Source organism: Sminthopsis crassicaudata, chromosome 1, assembly GCF_048593235.1.
Source record: "Sminthopsis crassicaudata isolate SCR6 chromosome 1, ASM4859323v1, whole genome shotgun sequence".
NCBI lineage: Eukaryota > Metazoa > Chordata > Mammalia > Dasyuromorphia > Dasyuridae > Sminthopsis > Sminthopsis crassicaudata.
Window position 1 is genome coordinate 720692209 of NC_133617.1, and position 20050 is coordinate 720712258.

The 20050-nt window shown below is 37.5% G+C and overlaps 1 protein-coding gene and 1 pseudogene across 1 annotated transcript in view; both read left to right on the top strand.

Moving 5' to 3' along the window:
- Window positions 1-20050, top strand: part of PDZRN3 (PDZ domain containing ring finger 3) — a 277947-nt gene that overhangs the window by 86099 nt on the left and 171798 nt on the right. The window lies entirely within an intron of this gene.
- Window positions 2784-3774, top strand: LOC141552273 (ruvB-like 2 pseudogene; annotated as a pseudogene).

The following is a 20050-nucleotide window of genomic DNA, read 5'->3' on the forward strand; positions in this document are numbered from 1 at the left end:
CTGAAACACATCTTTTCAAACATTTTCACCAGAGCTAAGAATCCATCTTGCCAAACACTTTTCCCCCTCTTCATTCTTAAGCCCCTGTGTATTAAAAAGGAAATGAAATCCATATGTTTCTGATTCATTTACATGGAGCTCATCAAAATGTAGTTTTGTAAGAGCTATTTGGTGTCCAAGAAGCCTTTGGAACCTTTTTATGAGCTTTTTTAAACCTTTTCTTTATTTCTTTTTTTTCCCCTTAGAAGCAGGAAGTCACGGCTTGCCAAGAGTAAATAAAATCAGGCTGTGTACACTGCACTCTGGCTTGGTCCCCCAAACCCACCATACTGCAGGGGGCTCTCAGTATCACCAATTTATTTTTTAAGGTATTTTCTGACCTTTTTATCAAGCTGTGGAATTAGGCCCTTAATCCCATTAAAATTCCAAATGACAGTGATTTTGGTCTCACTAGCTGGCATTCCTAGAAACAATTCCCTAACTTCATGCAGTTGTTTTTCCAATTTGTCATCATTCATTCAGTCCTAGGAGTCTGAAGGAAGATTCAGAAGAGCAGCTGACCACATATACCAACTTTCTGAAATGTTGCAAAGTTTGATAATAAGTGATTCACACATATGTTATCCTAAACAAAAGTTATGGGTAACCCATGGACTGTGGTAAGTTCTCTCTGTCTCTCTCTCTCTCAGAGGTTGTTTGGTGATTGATCCTGAGCAAGGCCTAACCTCTTTCAGCCTCAGTTTCCCTATCTACAAAAGGGAAGGGAGGATGGAAATAATCATTATTAAGGATTTGTTCCATGCCAGGCACTGTGCTAAGTGCTGGAAATACAGAAATCAACAATAACTCCATAGTTCCTCTTCATAGGGCACTTATATTTTAATGGAGGAATGAGCGAAGGTAGACTTTTAAAATCCAGGAAGTCAGGGCCAAGAGGAGAATGAATTGGGACTAATGATAATGACAACAGTCATGATTTTTTTTTGTTGTTAAAGCAATTGGGATTAAGTGACTTGTCCCCAGGGTCACACAGCTGGGAAGTGGTAAGTATCTGAGGCCAGATTTGAACTCAAGTCCTCCTGACTTCAGGGCTGGTGCTCTATCCACTGTACCACCTAGCTGCCCCCGATCATTTATTTTTTAAAAAAGAGAGTATCTAGCTCCCAGGCAGTTGTGACCAGTTAATTAATACATGTGAAGAGCTTTGCAAACCTTAAAATATTATGTAATTATTATCATAATCATTGTCATCTTCACAAAACAGATTTTGTAAATGCAAATAAAATGAAATGTATTTTAAAATATGCTTAATAATGTCACAAATAACATTTATATCTATTATCTCATTTGCTCCTCCCAACAATCCTCAGAGGCTGATGCCGTTATTATCCCCATTTTACAAATGAGGAAACTGAGGCAAACAGGGTGAGGTGACTTGTTCAAGGTCACACAGTAAGTATCTGAGACTGGATTTGAACTCATTTCTTCCTAACTCAAGCTTTGGCACTCTATCCATTGTACCACTTTGCTGCCCCGGTAGTGAGAGAGGTACCCTCCAAATAATCATCAATACAAACTTCTCTTTGAGGGATGTGTAGTAGACACCCAGATTCTGACCTAGTTCATAGTTGTTGAATTTGGTTCAGTCAAAGGAGCCTGATATTTCCTAAAGGAGGATTAATTTCTGCATCGGAGGTTCAGATGAGCACCAGCAGGAGAAAGTTAGGGATGGTATTAGTCTTTACCTCTACTTTGCCATTTGGTTGGACAAAGACCACATCAGGTATTTCTCTGTAGTATCCTACAATAAGGAATTATGTGAATTCTATTAAAATGTCATTTTGGTGGTTACAGTTTGCCTTAATGTCTTCATGTTCCCACCTGTTGACATAATTAGAAATGGCTGATATACATGTCAGTGCTCAGGATCTGGTGCTCTGCAGTATGAAATTACACATGCACAATCTGCTGCTCATGGATAGGATTTTCCACAGTTTACTTCTCCAAGAAATTTATATACACATATGTATGTGTTATGTATATATACACACATATATTATGTATATATGTGTGTGAATACATATATATATATACATATATATATACACACACACACACATGTCTATAATTAAAATACTTTCTTTTTTGGTAGACCCCAAAGATCAATTCAGGCTCTCCTCTTTCTCTTCCTTCAGTATCTTTAGTTCTGACTAAACAACAATTGTTCTGTTCTCAGTGGTTTGTTTGTTCCTGACGAAAAAAAAGGCAGATGCAGAAAACTGATTTTTGCATGGGTTTTAGGAAATTAAACTTAGAGCTTCACTTTATAGAGAATATTGGTGCTTTTGGAGATGAGAGAATGTTTTTCACAAATTAGAAAAGGGTGACTTCTATGTCATGAAGTCTAGAAATCCAAACTAAGAAATAGAATGGCAACATGAAGGAGAAAGAAGTTTGGCCCAAGAGTCAGTAATCCTGGGGTCCAGGCTATCTCTGAGACATGGATTGACTTTGGGAGCCTGTGCACGTTGGTTAACTTCTCAGCACCCGAGGCAGCTTCCTGAATCCTTTTAGATGGAGAGAGCTTGCTTCCTGGGACTTTGCTATACCAATTCTGGTAAAAGGAAGGGAGGGAGAAGGAGCACTACATGGCAACCACAGCAGTAACTCCTAGGATGCCCAGGGTGTGAGACATGATGTGAGGTGCTCATTACCGTGTCCAAGGCTTGGGGTAAGATGATATTCTGAAACCAAATCAAATGTTCCAAGAAATGGTGGGGCAGATGGCTGCCTGGTGGACTACTGCTGGGGTATTAGAGGTGAGCTAGGAAGGTAACATGGCTGGCTAGGTGGTGCTGATTGCTGAGCACTCTGGTACAGGGCCTTGGCAGCTAAATTTTCTCTTTGGATCTGAGCAAGAAGCCTTCCACAGATCCACTATTGTCTGAATAAAGAAGGAGATAAAAAATCATTGAAAAGGAGGTGGTAGAGATCCAGATTGAAGCCATGGACTCCCAGACCAAGTTTGTTCAGTGTCCAGATGGGGAACTTCAAAAGAGAAAGGTTGTGCACATGGTATCTCTCTGTGAGATCGATGTATCAACTCACACACACAAAGGTTCCTGGCACTCTTCTCAGGTGACGTGGGAAGAGCTCAAGTCAGAGGTACAGGAGCAAATCAACTCTAAGGTGGTCAAGTGGGGAGAAGAAGACAAAGCAAAGATCATTCCGGGGGTACTGTTCATTAATGAAGTCTACATGCTTAACATCAAGTGCTTCTCTTTTCTCAATTGGGCATTGGAGAGCAACGTGGCCCCCATTCTCATCCTGGTCATCAACTGCAGCATTACCAGAATCCAGGGGAAGAGCTACCAAAATCCCCCACAGGATTCCTATTGATCTGCTAGACTGGCTGCTCATCATCTCTACCATTTCTCTGAATCTACTGTAAAGAGGAGATGTAGAGATGAGTGAAGACTCTTATACAGTGCTGACCCGAATTGGGCTGGAGACCCCTCTGTACCACACCTCTGTACCTCTGTATCACAGCCAGCAGCCTGGTGGACTGAAAGTACAACACTGAGGTGCAGGTAGATGACATTAAGTGGGTGTCCTCTCTTCTTGGATGAATCTTGGTCTACACAGTACATGAAGGAACACCAGAATGTGTTTTTCTTTAATGAACTAAAAGGTGAGACCATAGACACTTTTCTGAGCCTCCTCAATAGATATGCACAAATTCCTTTCCATGTCCTCTTCATTGTTTTTACCTGAGTTGTGACATTCTGATTTTCTATAAAATTGTAGGAAGGAAGGAAGGAAGGAAGGAAGGAAGGAAGGAAGGAAGGAAGGAAGGAAGGAAGGAAGGAAGGAAGGAAGGGAGGGAGGGAGGGAGGGAGGGAGGGAGGGAGGGAGGGAGGGAAGGAGGGAGGGAGGGAGGGAGGGAGGGAAGAAATTTATTTGAAGAACAGAAATTGTATGTATGTATATGAAGAGGAGACTTCTGGGTAATCTGTGCAGGAGCCAAATGTTTGGTTTGGGAAATCTAAATCTCCATGATCAAATCCGAATTTCATTTTGAAAGATATATTTGCTGTGCTCACATCCATTTAAAGAAACACTGTATTAGAGAATTTTACAGAATTTATACTCTAATAAATAGGTGAATGCATTGAGATGAATTCAGTCATCCAGGTGAGATTTCATAATGTCCAATTACAGATATTCAATAACATATTACTGTTCTAGTGGCACAGTTCCAAATATATCAGTCCCTGTCCTAGTCAAAATATTAATAAAAAATGAATTTCCCTTTTAACTGCAGAATGAAAATAAATTATTTTAAAATGCAATCCCATCATTTTACTCATTTTCTTAATGCCATAAAAACTAATCAGTTTGATTCCTTCTGTGGTAAAATCAATTCAATGAAAACTTCATTCTGAAATACCAAAAGAACCCAATTTATTCCCAATCTTCTGAGATCACATACCAATTTGAATAATTAAATTTTAGCTTTGGAATACTGAAGAGACCAAAAAAATCCTACAGTCAAAATCCCTTCATAATTTTTAAAAGATCAAGTATTACTATTTCCCTTAGGACTATAAAAGTTCGGTGTTTAGAAATTGGGAGCCTTTGTGGCTTTTCCTTTTATTACAAAATTCAGTAATAACATGCTTTTTTCTTTAGTAAAATACCACCTGTATCAACCTAGATTGTATTTACGTATTTTTGAGTTTTCCAGTCATTTGTTGTCCAGTCATTTCAGTTACATCCAAACCTTCATGACCCCATTTGGGATTTTCATGGCAAACATTCCGGAATGTTTTGCCATTTCATTTTCCAATGAATATATTTTGTTAGATAGCAAGTAGTTAAAGGACTTACTCAGAGTCATATAGTTAGGAGATTGAATTTGAACTGAAGTCTTCCTGACTCCAGACCCTCTCTGCTGAGCCATTGACTTCCTCTCCTCATAAATATACAAAAGATCAAAAACCTAAAATATTTCATCTTTTTTCTCAACAAAATCATGCCTTTCTTGGGTTTTATCAAAAGACTACCAAGCCAAAAGACCATATAGCTCAAGAAGTAAATTTAAGATAAGATAATAATAAAATATCCTTTCATTTCCTTATAAGAGCCCATCCTTGCTCAATTCAGTTTAAATAGGTCCCATCCTTATCCTTCATGAATTTAATATTCAAATCTTGTTACTTGTATACCCTTTTCCATTTCTTAGTGCAGTTGTTATTGTATAAAGTCCATTAAATCTCCAAGTGTGCCCAGGATATCCATGGTTCTATTCCTCCCTCCCTCTTTGGTTGCTCTGAGGTGCACTGCCTTCTGACATGCTTAGTTATTGAAATAGGATCTCCATACCATCCCTCTGCTCGGGACTTTGTTTGTCTTGGCACACCACCGACTTAGATACTTTCAAATAGAAAGCTAGTCAGAGCCCTTGTGGCCCATTTCTGGATGTCCTCTTCTTTCTCTCCTTGAAACAGCTCATGGGTAAAATCCTGATATTATCTGTGAAGGTATTTTCCATTTGTGCAGGTGAAATATAACTCTGAAAAGTTGTGTTTGGAGTGTGCCGGAGTGTTTGGTCTGTGTGGAGAAGGAAACCACCCTCCTTTGAGATGGCTTTAGAAACTCATAGCACAGACTCCATTTTTGGAAGTAACATGAGTCCCCCGTAGTTCACACAGTGCATATTTTAATGACATTTAAACATATCCAGATGTAATTAATGTTTGGGTTTGATTTTTTTCCTCAGAATAATCTTAGACAAAGTGGTTAGAGAACCAACCCCTTTTTCTTGTGCCCATGTGAAAGCTCTGTTCACATGTTATTTATGAACAGTCTGAGAAGCAGTTGCTGGAGATCTCCTGCTATATCTTGTTACTTCAATTGCAGAACTCTATTGCTGATGGTCTCAAATGCAAAGAACTGTCATAACAGAAATAGAAAAATCAGGACATCTAGCAGCTCTGCCAAGTACAAAGTGAAGTGCTTTGTAGCAACAAGATGGAAATGTGTCAGGCAGAGTTTGCAAACATGAGAGAGGAAAAGAAGAGAGAAGTAGGGAAAGAGGGAGAGAATTGTGGGAGTTGCTTTTTCTCAGGTGCTTTTTAGAGCATTTATTTTAAGCAGATTGAAAAATCACTTTTAAGTGGGAACTAAATGAAATGTGGGTTTATTCTGTGCATTGATGTCAGAACCTTGAAAGAATTAGAGAATTCTATTTTCACATATACTGTAAACCTTAGGAGAGTAATTGATTTTTCTAAGTGCAATGTTTTATTTTTTAATAAGAAATAAAGTTGAAAGAAGTGGGTTTGTTACCCTGTTGTTCTGTCCCTCCCTACCCCTCCATAAGTTAGTGTGTTATCTCTAGCACTGGGCATGGGTGAGAAAGACCCAACTTTAAATTCTGCTTCTAACACTTAGTGGCTGAATGAACCTAGGCAAATTATCTAATGTCTGTGGGCCACAGTTTCCTCATTTATAAATTCCTCAGTGACCTGTAAGGTGTCCTCCAGATTTAAATTTCTAACCCTTTGTTAAATTTAAGGCACTATATGCTAGTTATTTTGAATATAGCCTGTACCAAATAAATATGCTAACAACCATAACTGGTCTCATGGAGAGAGCTCCTATGTGAACCTCATCTTACTTAAGAGTGAGCTGGGGGAGGCTGTTCAAGGCACATTGTGCTCTTGAGCCTCCTCTTCTCTAAAAAAAACATTCTCAGTAGAGAATCTGGCTCTAAGGATCCTTTCTCCTTCCTCACTTACTCTGCTCCAAAGTATGGTATTTAGAATCATTCTACTAAGATGGCTGCCCTGCCCCCAAAGAATTCCTGAGTCTTTGGGGGATTTATTCATTTGGGCATCCCTAGACTAGATGGTTTTTCTTTTAAAAGAATCTGAGGGTTTCTCCCTAGGATTTTTTGTAATTTTTGAGTCTTTGGATATCCATTAAGAAATTATCTGTGATGTACTACCACTATATAAAGTGCTGTGCTTGACACTGAAGGTTAGAAAGAAGACAGGTCCCCCCCCAGGAGCAGTCTAGGTTAGAGGAAAAGACATGGGTATACCCTTGAGCAGGTAACCAATGACATAAGCTAGTAAATTATAAAAGACAATGGAGTGCCATAAATAAAGGGTCTGTATGGTACAAGATAATGGAGAACAATTGGATTCAGATGATTTTATTTTTGTATTTATTTTATAGCCTAAGTCTTCCTATCTTGCCTGAACTGGGAGTGTTACAACCACTTAGTCCCAGTATAGTATCAACTCCATTTTTCTGTCTGAGGCCAGTCACCCCACTTTAGGCAGCATTTTAACCCTGCCGTTCCTGGGGATTTGCTGTATCAGACTTAGTGAGTACATCTGATTGACATTAGTACTGCCTCAGCTCAGAACTCCTGAATTCTAGCTATCCACCAGCCTCAATCTTCCCTAGAAGCAGAGATCACAGGTGTCTGTCTACTACCTTACTCAACTTGATTCCTCTAATACAATACATAAATTTCTAATAATGTTAAAAACAACATTTCTAATATTCTCTAATGTCATGGTCTAATATGCTGTTTAAATTTCGTGTAGATCATGTATACAAAGGAGCCAGCATGATCGCTGTTAGGTTCAGTATTAAGTAGTCTGACCACAAAAAAAAGAGAAGGGGGAGCCCTCAATATGATGTAATTATCTAGAAACAAAATGAAAATCATTGGTATATTATTATGCAATAAGAAATGATAAAATGGACCATTTTAGTAAAAACTGGAATAGACTTATGGACTGCTGGAGAGGGAAATGAGCAAAACAAGACTTTCTACAATGAAATAACTTTTAAAAGAATATTTGAAAAGCCATTAGATCTCTCATCAATACTGTGCATAACATGAATCAGGAGGACCACCTTAAAGCCAGAAAGATCATGATATACTTTGAAAACCCACTAAGGCCTAATACGTCTTGGACATGACCAGTGTGGAATTTTTGTTCTTCACTAATTATATTTGCATTAAGAATTTTCCTTTTCTTATATTGTTCACATGGGGTAAGGAGAGAAAATAAGAGCTTAATTGGAAAAATAAAATTTAATTAAAAAAAATAAAATGAGATGACCATTTTCTGTGATGTTTAAAACAAATCTTTCTCTCTCTTGGAATTATAAAACATTTCATGTTCCTCAGGAAAGCTGCTGAACTCTGGATCTGTTTGCCAAGTCTTAGAGTTTTCTCTTACCTACATGACTGTGGAATATTAAAGCCAGATGAGAAATCATGCTTTCAGGAAAAAAAAAGTGGGGGGAAAGGAATAACAAATGGATATAGTGGGTTGGTTACAAAACTGTGGGTGCTTTGTATTCACATCGATCTTCCCAGGTCAGAGGAAGAAGTAGGAGACTAATGCAAACCAATGGTAGATTCAAGAAAAAACCACGAAAAGAAAGAACACAGTTTAAAAATATATCCTTGTTAATGTAGAATGTACAATGCCTACTGTGCTCTATCATTTGAAAGATCCCCCAATGAGTACGTCATATAAACATATGCCAGGAGAAGCCTTTGACATTCTAGCTAAACTTGTTCTGCAGGTTCAAAGAATATTGCTTTTCTGGACTCTTGTTTTGATTCCCCAAAACCCTACAGTGCCAGCAAGGAAAAAAAAAAGTCAGACCACAGTATACTTGGAGTGTGCCCAGTGTGTGTTCGTGCAATGAAAGATAATTAAAAGCCTCTGCTCCTCATTCAGAATCAATTAAGAAATGTCTCCTGTGACCACTGCGAAATGGAGGCACGACTCCAGAAAGGGTATGGAATAGCAATGTCAAATGGAAAATTAAATGTGAATATAGAGAGTAGGTTAGTGTTGCTACTTGAAGCTCAGGAGTGGATTGTCATCCAGAGTCATCGTACCCAGGTACCCAGGTGAACACTTTGTCCCAGTGGATTCCACCATGGCTAACAAATTACACGAAAGTGCACTATTTGGTAATAACAACACAGGTGGGATTCCCTGATTAGCAGGTGATTTAGTCATTGACATAAAATGCTACAACTAAGACGAAAGTCCTCTGTTATTGAAAGCAAAGAATTGGTCTTCGATGTCATCAATGGGACATCCCTTCCAAGTCTTCTTTGTTCCAAAGCATTCTGGTGGTAAGTGGGAAAGTTCAGTTAAGCATCTAAATTCTCATTCTGTGTGATACAATGTAATGCTAGCCCCTCTTTCCATATACAGGGTATCATTTTACATTAACTAGCACCTGTAATGTTACTAAGTTATTAAATACCTACTGTGTGTCAGGGATTGTACTAAACACCAAGGATATAAAAAAAGACAAGACCATCTCTGTTTTCCAGAAGCATATAGACCACATACAAATGATTATACACAAACATTCAAATAACTATATACAAACAGAATATAGGTGGATTAAATGAGAGATAAACAGGGAAATCACTCACATTAACGGGGATTGAGAAAGGCTTCTTGCAGAAGGTAGCATTTAACTGGAAATTGAAAGAAGGCAGGAGGAAGCAGTACAATATGGCGGTCCAAAATCTGAGCTTCAGTTGCCTCCTATTGAGTTTATCGTTCACTAAAATTGATCCATCTTTTTCAAGTAAAATGCTTGCTTGGTGTGCTTCTGACAGGAGGCTTTGGAAAAGAAAATCCTTGCTGTAATTGTTGAGAGATAGTTCCTTAGATTCATGAAATATTCATGATTTCCAATGTTAGCAGCCACGTGAACAGTGGATGGATCATGAAACTTAGAGTCAGTTAAGACAAATCTCACCTCAGACATATACTAATTGTATAAATGATTCTGGTCAAATCACTTGCCTCAGTTTCCTCATGGACAAAATGTGGGTAATAATGGGACCTTATTAAGTCATTTCCTAACTTTGTGTGAGTCTATTTGAGATTTTCTTAGCAAAGATACCAGAGTAGTTTGCCATTTCCTTCTCCAGCTGCAGATGAGGAAACTGAGGCACACAGGATTAAGTAACTTGTCCAAGGTCATAAAGTTAAAAAGTGTCAGAGGCCATTTTGCAACTCAGGAAGAAGAGTCTTCCTGACTCCAGGTCAGGTATTCTATAGGTGCACCACATAGCTGGCCCATAATGGCACCGACTTCCCAAATTCTCGTGAGTTAACATGTAAAGCCCTTCGCAAACTTTAAAGTACTAATTAAATGTTAGCTATGATTATTATGTTACAGTGTTAAATAAAAATAAAAATCACCTAATGATCAGTGTCCGTCAATCACTGGAGTTAATATCTGAAAATCTCTTCTGATGGCACTCTGAAGATGTTTTCTAAAGAGATCCTTTGGGGATCATTGTTATATTTCTGCAGGAGCTCCCCCCTTCTTTTCCTTCCTTGACAATGCAGGAATAGAAATCTTTATATGTGGATAGCTTTTTAAAACCAGATAGAAAAGTTTGTTCCTTTTGTCCACAGACCTGAAATGTTTAGGATTTCCTGGAATGGACAGCTGAGGAACATGTGTCACATTCTAGACATGGGACTTTCCATGGTGCTTCCAAATTACAGATATTGGTTAAAGAAATCTTTGTCTCTTAAAAATAGGTTCCCAGTGCCCGGGATTAGAAGCAGCTGGAAATCTTCCAGAAGAGTCAGAAACTTTGGATGCTTTTGTGAATGTTTTCTCTGTGGGTACAACAGATGCTCCTAGAATTTCACGTAGCCATCATGCATAAAGAACAGAAGCATAAGAAGTCACATTTATGGAGTCCTCTACTTAAATCTGCTTCTATTGTATTTGAGATTCACAAATGAGTAGTTGGAGTGACCTTTGAGTGGTTGGGCCTATAGGAGGCTTATCGATTTTGGAAGGTAATCTTTGATTTTTTGTAAATCTATGATCTGCTTGGTGTAGATGCAGGTATAGCTCACAAGTCCATACCTCTCATCTTGGATTAGATTTTCTCTCTTTTCTTTTCAACTTATGTTTGTTTCTTTCAGTAAGTCTTCGATAAAAGATCTTTGGTCCAGTGTACCAGGAGTCATTTTGAGATTTTGTAATGTTTTATGAATATTATTTCAATATTTGGGGTATCTATTGTATAATTTTCATTCTTTTTTTGAAAAAGTGCAGCTCATTTAGAAACCCCAACTTATTGTCCATCTAAAATACTACTTTAGAACATTTTCAGTCTCATTTTCCTCTCCTTTCCTCTCTCCCTTCCTTTATCTCTCTCCTCCTTCTCTCTCTTCTTCCCCTTGTTCCTCTTTCTCCCCTTCTTCTCCCATTCCCTTATTTTTCACTCTCCCTCTTCCTTTTTTTCTCTCTCTCCTTCTCCATCTTTCTCCCTTACCCTTCTTCTTGTAGTGAATTAAGCATTCAGTTCTCAGAAATAATCTAGATATTATGCATTTTTATCCATTTTATTTTTACTTTGAATGATTAATCTCATCTTTTCAAATGATTATGGATTTAATTTAGAAAGCTTTGTAGAACTCAGGGTATTATTGTAGTTAATGTTATATTTTTTGTGAATAGGAAAAATGGAATTATTTTCCAACTATATTTGGATTTGGTCCAGATTTTTCTCTATATCACTGGAGGATGCCTTTTTGGGCCATTCATTTCCCTGTGATATGCCTCCCTGGAGGTTGATGCCCAACAGGTCTCTTCTACTTCCACATCCATGACAGCATCTTGTCTAAGCATAACATATCTGAAAAAATGGATGGACTCTTGGGTTATACAGCCTTTCTTATGTACAAATGATAGCTGAAATCCATGGTATATAGCTACAGGAGAATGGTGTCTACCATTTTTTCTCTCAATATTTATTACTAATAATCTTGACTTAATCAAAGTTCTTGACATGAGGGTATGTGCATTTGGTGCCTGGTAGTTGTATAGGAGGCAGACATATGCCAAGATCTGTCATAAATGGGTTACCATGGAATGGGGTGAGGAGAAACAAATATTTATATTTATGACATCGAGCAAAATTGTGGCCAAAGCCAGGAAATTGCAGTAACATTTCTGGCAGGCTTCTTTGGTCATGTTAGCATTAAAAAAAAAACCACTCTGGCTCTTTTACTTCAATTACATATTCTTTAAGAGTTTTAAATGTCTGCAGAGCACTGGCAGGTTTTTATTTCTGGGTAATATTTCCCTTGACATTGATATCATGGAATATGTAACGATTGAAAAACACTCATGTTTTGTCATTGTTCATTCTCCTATCCCTGGTGAGCTAGCCAAAATGAATGTACTCCAGGGCATGGCTGGCATCTCCCTTTCTTGTTTGTACCATGCCTAGAGTGTGGAGGGGCTTAATAAGTTTTATTTCATAATCATCTCAAAGACATACTTTGTGTATATAGCCTAGGATGGACTTAAAACCAGAGTTTAGGCGACAGTTTCGGAAACGCACAATAAGCATGTGATTACCCTAATTATAGATTCAGTGTGGAACGGCTCTTGGTTTCATACTGAAATCTCTCTCTAGGGTTTGAACTCTAGCAGTCAAAGAAAAACATTTTTTCCAATGACTTACCCAAAAGAAAAAGAGCCAATTTGTTGTGTTTCTAGTGATTTGTTCGAGGACTTTTGTTTTGAAATCTTGGCTCCAATTCTGTGGAATCTATGCCCTTTATGAAATAGATTCACAGCACTAATTTTGGTAAAGAAATTTCATAAACTTATCAGGTCTCTATTATAAAACCAGAAAGATATGTTCCTCTAGCTACTGTACACAAATTAATGAGTAAGACCTACTAAGTATTTGTAACTATTCCATTCGCTACCACCAAGAGGTTTGTTTTACCGTTACAATGTTTATGATTCTTTGTAGTCCATTTTCTCTTTTTGGCCACAAGTTTTCTGACAGAACACAGAAACAGAGGAGTTCACATCTCTCACTCATGTTCCTTTCTCTCTACTCAACTAGCCTCACCGCAGTTCTCACTATGCTTGAACTATTGTCATTTGGCCTTGGATTATTGGCCTTTTAACTGGTCTCCAAGCCCACTTCAGTCCTTATCCATTCCATTACTAAAGTTATTTTGTTAAAATGGAAGTCCATCCCCTACTCAGTAAACTCTAGGGATTCCCACTTACCTTCAGGATCAGACAGAAAATCTTCTTTGCAATTGAAATCCTTCCTTTCTTTTCAGTCTTCTTACCCTTCAATCTCTTATGTTCTGTGATCCACTGCTATTAGCAGTGCTGTCTCCCCCCCCCCCCCCTCTCTCTCTCTCTCTCTCTCTCTCTCTCTCTCTCTCTCTCTCTCTCTCTTTCTGTATGTGTATATATATAGGAAATTTTCAGTTGAAGGCTATATGGATACTCTTTGGGTTTGAAGTGGAGAGCATGCTCTTTCCATCTCCAGGCTGAACTCTTGGCCACTGATGTCCCATTGCACTGTGGAATATGCTGAGATCTGTCACTAGAGCTGCCCAAGGTTCTCATTGAGTTTGTAATCTGCCTTTTGAGTGGAGGATTTTAGGGCATACAAAAAAAAATTAAAATGCATCCCATTGAAATCCCAATGCTAGTTTTTAGCATTATTTCACTTCTTCCTTTTTTAAGATGAGTTTTAAAAGGAAAATAAGTGAGAGCAGGCAAAAATTTGATCTCACTTACCTCACTTGGAAATATCTGGCGTCTGTGAGTGTTTCAAACAACTAAACAAGTACAGGAAGACTACAAGACATGCATAATTGCCCAGATTGCCCCAGAGAATAAACTACCTTCTTAGTGCCAAGGGTAAGAACCTTAAGAAACTAAATATGTTTCTTTCTAGTCACTGTCCCTAATACCCTTTGGTTCCCCCCAAACTCAGCAGCACATATTCCTCCCTTCCAGCAATCTGTGAACCGCTAAGCCCTTGACAAGGAATCTCAGTGTCTTCAGCATCCTGTCATCATGTTCCTGACTTCAGTACAGCTTCCATTTTTCCTTCCAGTGATTTCCTACTCCACAAATCTTGCTAGTGCCCATTACTGGCTCTTTAACATCATCATTAATCTTCTCTGGAGAGTTTTCCCATAGCCTGGTTGTCATCTCTAGGCTCCTAAATTTGACAGCTCTCTTTCTGCAGTGATGTCCTGCAGACTTCTCCTGCCTTCTTCTTATATAACTCTTAAATTCAAAAGAGAATACCTTCTTGAGACTATTAGTGCATATGCCATGTAACCCTAGGCAGATCTTTCTAAGTAGGAGTGCAGTCAGTGTAGGCAGGTTGCATTCTGGAGTTCCATATATCAATAAAATCGCAGAATTTCCTACCCCCTTCTAACTCTCCCTTTCTTCCTCTGTCTTCTTTCTCTCTCTCTCTCTCACTCCTCATTCTCCCCTCTTTCTCTCCCCTCTTTTCCCTCCTCCCTTCTCTCTGTCCCTCCTCTTCCCCCATTCCTTCTTTTTTCTCTTTTCCCTTCTCTCATGTATGTGTAATATATATATATATAATACATATATATATATAATACACATATAATATATATGTGTATATATATATATATATATATATAACATATATATATGTTAAAATGCCTCCACCAATACACATCAATAGCTGGGCAGTGGGGCAGTCAAATTACTCTACAATATCCCTTGTCATTTCGAATATCCCTTATCCAATCACCTTTCCTCTTCTGAGCTTCACTCTACTCAAATTTGTCACCCAGTTCCTATCCTGGATAATCTGTTAATTTCCAGGACATTCTCCTTCCTTTCTCAATGAGTTCAGAGCTTCTTCTTTCCAACTTCTGCCCTCATACCTCATAACATCACCATACATGTTTATGTTCCCTGGAATGCATTAAATTTAACCCTTTCTTCAATCCCCTCAACTGCTGTATCCTTTTTCTCTTCTCATTCAGTCACATGTAGGAATCCTCAGACTTTATTCATAAGGATTCTGCCTCCATGTTCACAAACTCCAGAATTCCTACACCCAATCATGAACTTTATCATTCCATCTTCCACATTACTATATTTCTCTTCAATTTATTTTTCTTCCTCATTCATTTTTCCATACCTTGGTACTTCCTCATGCTATCCTCCCAGATCTATGGCTATACTATTCCATTCCCATTCCCATATATTATGTTATAGATGAAACTATATTACATGTATATATATATATGTGGATTTTTAAAAACTTTTCCCAACTAAACAAAATAAAGATTTAAATGCTCCCTTAACTTTCTATACATTTTCCTAAAACCTTGTTCTTCTTGCCTGAATGCATTGGTCATGCTCTCATCTGGCTTAGTTTTTGTTGTATGCTTGTTATGTGTGGAGTATGGTCTTCTACTCATAGCTCCAGATAAGGAGAGAGAGAGAGCGAGTTCACTGGCAGGGACCAGCACATCTTTAACTGGCTTTGGACAGCACCCAGCATCATGTCTTGTTTATGTGTCTATTTAATAAATACTACCCAGAAGCCTCAGGATAACCTGATCCTCAGGTCATGAGGCTCTGTGATAATGAACTTGGAATCCAAAACAAGGAATTGCTTCAAGAATCTTGTGCTGGCTGCTGCTCCCACTGCCCATGGCTCCAGGTTTTGGCCCAATAATATGGAATTTTACATTTAACTTGTGTGAGACAGATTATAGATATAGGAATAGGTATCTTGATATTTATACATATATAAGCTTACAATTTCAAAAAAAATATTTTCCTAATCTTGCCTTGCTTTTTTCCCAATCCAATGTCTTCCTTTCCCATTAAGACCTATCAGTGAAAATCCTTAAAGCAGAATTTAGAGAATCCTGTAAGAAACAGAAGAATGCACAGCCCAATTCGTATAACTATATTTCTTTTAAGGGTTGGTCCTTCCTACCAAATTTAAACAAAAAAAAATGATTTTTGTTTGTTTTTATAGTTTCACTATAGTATGTAGTTTTTTATTAACATTTTTCAATCTCCCTCTACCACTACCAAAATTAATCCTCTAATATATACACACAGAGAGATTTCTACACTTTAGTCATTCTCTCAACTCCTATACTTGAAGAATCCAACTGTAGGATGACTACATCTTCCTTCAGGGATCTGAGGACACCTCTGAGAACAAAAGCTATCCACTTGAGTACCCATTCCTATGTGTTTAGTGATTGTGCCCCAGTTCCATTTAATCAGTTCATAACAATTAGTTTTTGCAAAGGATATTTATGGGGAAACTAGATGGCAGCAGACAGAGCATGGGCCCTGAAGTCAGGAGGATCTGAGTTCAAGTGAAACCACAGACACTTAACACTTACTAGCTGTATAACCCTGGTAAGTCACTTAACCCCAAATGCCTTTAAAAAAAAACCCAAAAAACAAAAAATCTAAAACAAAGGATATTTACTTCCAAATTATATAAAGAACAAAAATACATTTTCCTCTAATATCTAAAAGCTTACTTTTATGGACTACCTTTGTCTCTAAGCAGAGTGGGCTCAGACTTATCATAGCTTCAACAAAGGTTTTGCCCAATTAAATTAACTTTCAAATGTAGCATGGCCTAAGGGTTAGACTGATCCAGGTAGTTTTCTTAGGATTTCACACCTCAATATCTGACTTCTAGCAAATCCTGGCAAAACTTTATCTCTCAGACTTTTTTTTTTTGGACAAAGTCATAGCCATTACCTTTCTCTAAAACTGAGACCATATATTGACCTTAGAGAAGGAGGACCCAAGGTTCTCTACTAATAGCATTGTCTCTCTGACTATCAAACCACAGTTGGGCAGGAAAGAAAGCAGAACAAAATCAGGCTTTTCTTTGGCTGACCAGCATCATCTGAATGTACCCAGTCTCCAGCTATGTAGTCAGTCAATACTGAACTAGGCCCGTTCCACTGCATTTCATTATGCCTTTCCAAAATCAGCCTCCCCAGTCTTCCAAGAAGGGCTTGCACACTACACTTAATTGCCAACACTCCATTACATTTTCTTGAAAAAGAGAATAAATTTCCCTTTTCATGCTTAAGTATTTTTATGTGACATTAAACATCCACATATTCTACATCAGATGTTAAATAGTTTGGCAGAGGCAATAGAGCCCAGCAAAATAGAGCCTTCCATCAAGGAGATTACACCATATTTAAGGAATACTATGTACGCATATGTGTATATGCAGCATATATACAAAAATATTGAATAGTATAATAAAATATTATGAGCTGCTGACTAAGGAATCTTATGTTAGATTATATCTATAATAAGAGAAATGCCTTGAGTTGTTTGTGGAACATGGCAGATAGACCCTCCAAGAGGCCACAAGTTGGGCAGTTCATCATGACTGGCTGTGAAACTCCTATCAAAATCAATGAGTAGAAACAGCAAAATTGGCCATGCACTAAAGTGGGCTTAGGTCACTGGGCTTTAATTTCTGCCAAGAATATTTAGTAAGATATGAACTTAATTAAGAAAGAATAGCAGCCGGGGGTAGTAGGTCTTTCTCTTTTTCTTCAGAACGCTCCATTGTCGGGCTGTTTAATGTTGCCAATGAATCTCTTTTTACTCTTTGATGTTGAACTAATAGGATTAAAATCAACTTTTAAAATGTCAAATCTGTAGTCAGAGGGAAGATTCATTAACTTAGAGGACTTTGAATGAAAGTTTTAGTTTTGCTTAATTTTTTTTTTAATTGGCATTTTTTTTGCTCAGATTTGCAATAAAAGCCCAGATTTTAGTTTCTTCCCTGGTGAGTTCCACATTAACCAGAAATCACAATGCTGTGGAGCTGAGTCATACTCTTGAGACATAACCTAATCCAGTCTTACAGGAGTAAGGAACCCATACTATTGTTTGTATTTTTCCTCTTGTCTTCACTGTTTATCCACAGATACGGATTTAGCAGTACCTATCTAAGCAAAGGGCTTAGAGACTTATACACAGATCATTTTCCATATCCCAACACTCCCTGTATGGTCTGTTCTATTCAGTTGAAAAACTGTGGAAGTGAGAATACTTCAAAAGTTGGTCTTTAGTTCATCTGACCTCTGATGCTTTACTTCTCCATCTGGAGGATGCTGGTGCTTTGGATTTGGTGTTAAAAAAAATCTGAATTCAAATCTAGCTTTACCAGCTGCATGAACTTCAGCAATTCATTTAACTAATATTTGCCTCAATTTCCTCTTCTGTAAAATGAGGCTAGTAATAACAACTACTTCCCACAGTGGCCTTGAAGATCAAATGAGGCAAAATTTGTAAAGTGTTTTTGCAAACCTTAAAGTACCATATAAATACTTTTATTAGAAGACTTGCATAAGTAATGAGTACATTGATGTCCTTGCCCTCTAGAATCTGGCTTCAACCTGTTCCTTTTTATGTAAGTCTACTCCCCCTTGCAAAATTTAATTTCTCTTCTTTATCCAATCCTTACATTCTTTGTGTACACCCTCCACCATTACTACAGTACTACCCTTGTTGACATCTTCCTAAAAGGATCAATACAGTTGTCATTACCCATCACATTCCATCTTATATACGTCATCCCCATATTAGATTGTAAGCTCCTTGTGAAGATTCAAAAATGGCCACTGTTCATCTTTGTATTCTTAATGCCCTCTTAGCCAGAGGAGGTACTTAGAGCATGTCTGGTAATTGAGTCAATGTATGGTTGAGAATTATAATTCTGCTAGTTTGTATGAGTTAAACCAAATTTTCTTTTTGCAGCTCATTAATAACCATTAACAAGAATATACCATTACAGGATCAAACATCTCATTCAAGGTGAAATAGCAGTTGTTATTAAGTGTAGTAATGATTCAGTAAATATTTATTAGACAGCTACTATGTGCCAGGCACTATCCTAAGTGCTACAGATAACAATAAGAAAAAGAAAAAGTCTACAGTCAATCAGCCAATAAGCATTCATGCCTACAATGTGCCAATCACTATGTTAAACTCTGGGGATATAAAAAAAGACAAAAAACAATGCCAGTGCCCAAGTTGCTCATAGTCAACTGGAAAAACAGTATGCAAAGCAACAGAGAGAAACAATGTTCTGTCCTTTCTCTTGGAGGTCTTACAATTACCTTTTAATGCCTATTAATTTATGTAAACCAATTTTTTGTGTACACTTGGTCAATTAATTGGTTCTGGTTTAAATCTGGTTAAAAAGAAGAGTGATTGATCAGTGCTGTTCTCTCCATCACTTTAGGCGATGGATGACACAATTTTAAATGCCATTTGGGGGCTCATATTTGACCTGGATTTATGATGACGAGATTCATAAGGATTTTATAAGATCATTTTGATGAGCATATTTATTGGAGGATAAATCCTAAAGGCACTGACAGTTGACTTGACTTTTACCAATAATTTAAGACCAAGAACCTTGATATCTGTGCCCCCAGTATTAATGCCTAACCTTCGGCTGGCTTTTATTGCTCTGAGCAAATTCATAGGGTGCTGAATCTAATAATGGTTTGTCATTTTGGTAGTGGTCTTGTGTAACTATTTAATTTTTATTAGCATGGATGTTAAATCATAAACCTTGTCTAGGACATAGTCATTCAAGGACCCTGACCTTTCTTTCTGTCTTTATTCATTGTAGTGTTCCAAAGTTAACATCCAACTGGCAAGGAAATATTACCAGCCATTACAAAAAAAATTCAGAACCCTTTTCCATGGTTTTTTTTAAAAGAAGAAGTATATTTTTCCTAGTAAAAGACAGATTTTTCTCATTTCTTGTTTGTCAGAAGATAAAGGAAATAAGGGTAAATTAATAAAGAAAAATGAACTCAAAGTTCTGTGTTACTTCTTCAGAATTCCTTTAAAATGAGCAAACATGAAATTTATATAGCCAACACTGTAATGACAAACAACTAGAAAAGTTATTGGAGCTATGACCAAGACAATGATCCATTCGTGATTGTCGTGCTGAAGCATTCTATTAAAAGTGGTAGATTAGAAGGCAGAATGAAATGTTTTTTTGAATGCAACCAACAAGAGAATTTCTTGCAATTTGTATTTGTTTTGTTTTAATTTGTTTTTCAGTGCAATAAGGTCTAGGAAGAGACAAAATATAGTTCAATTC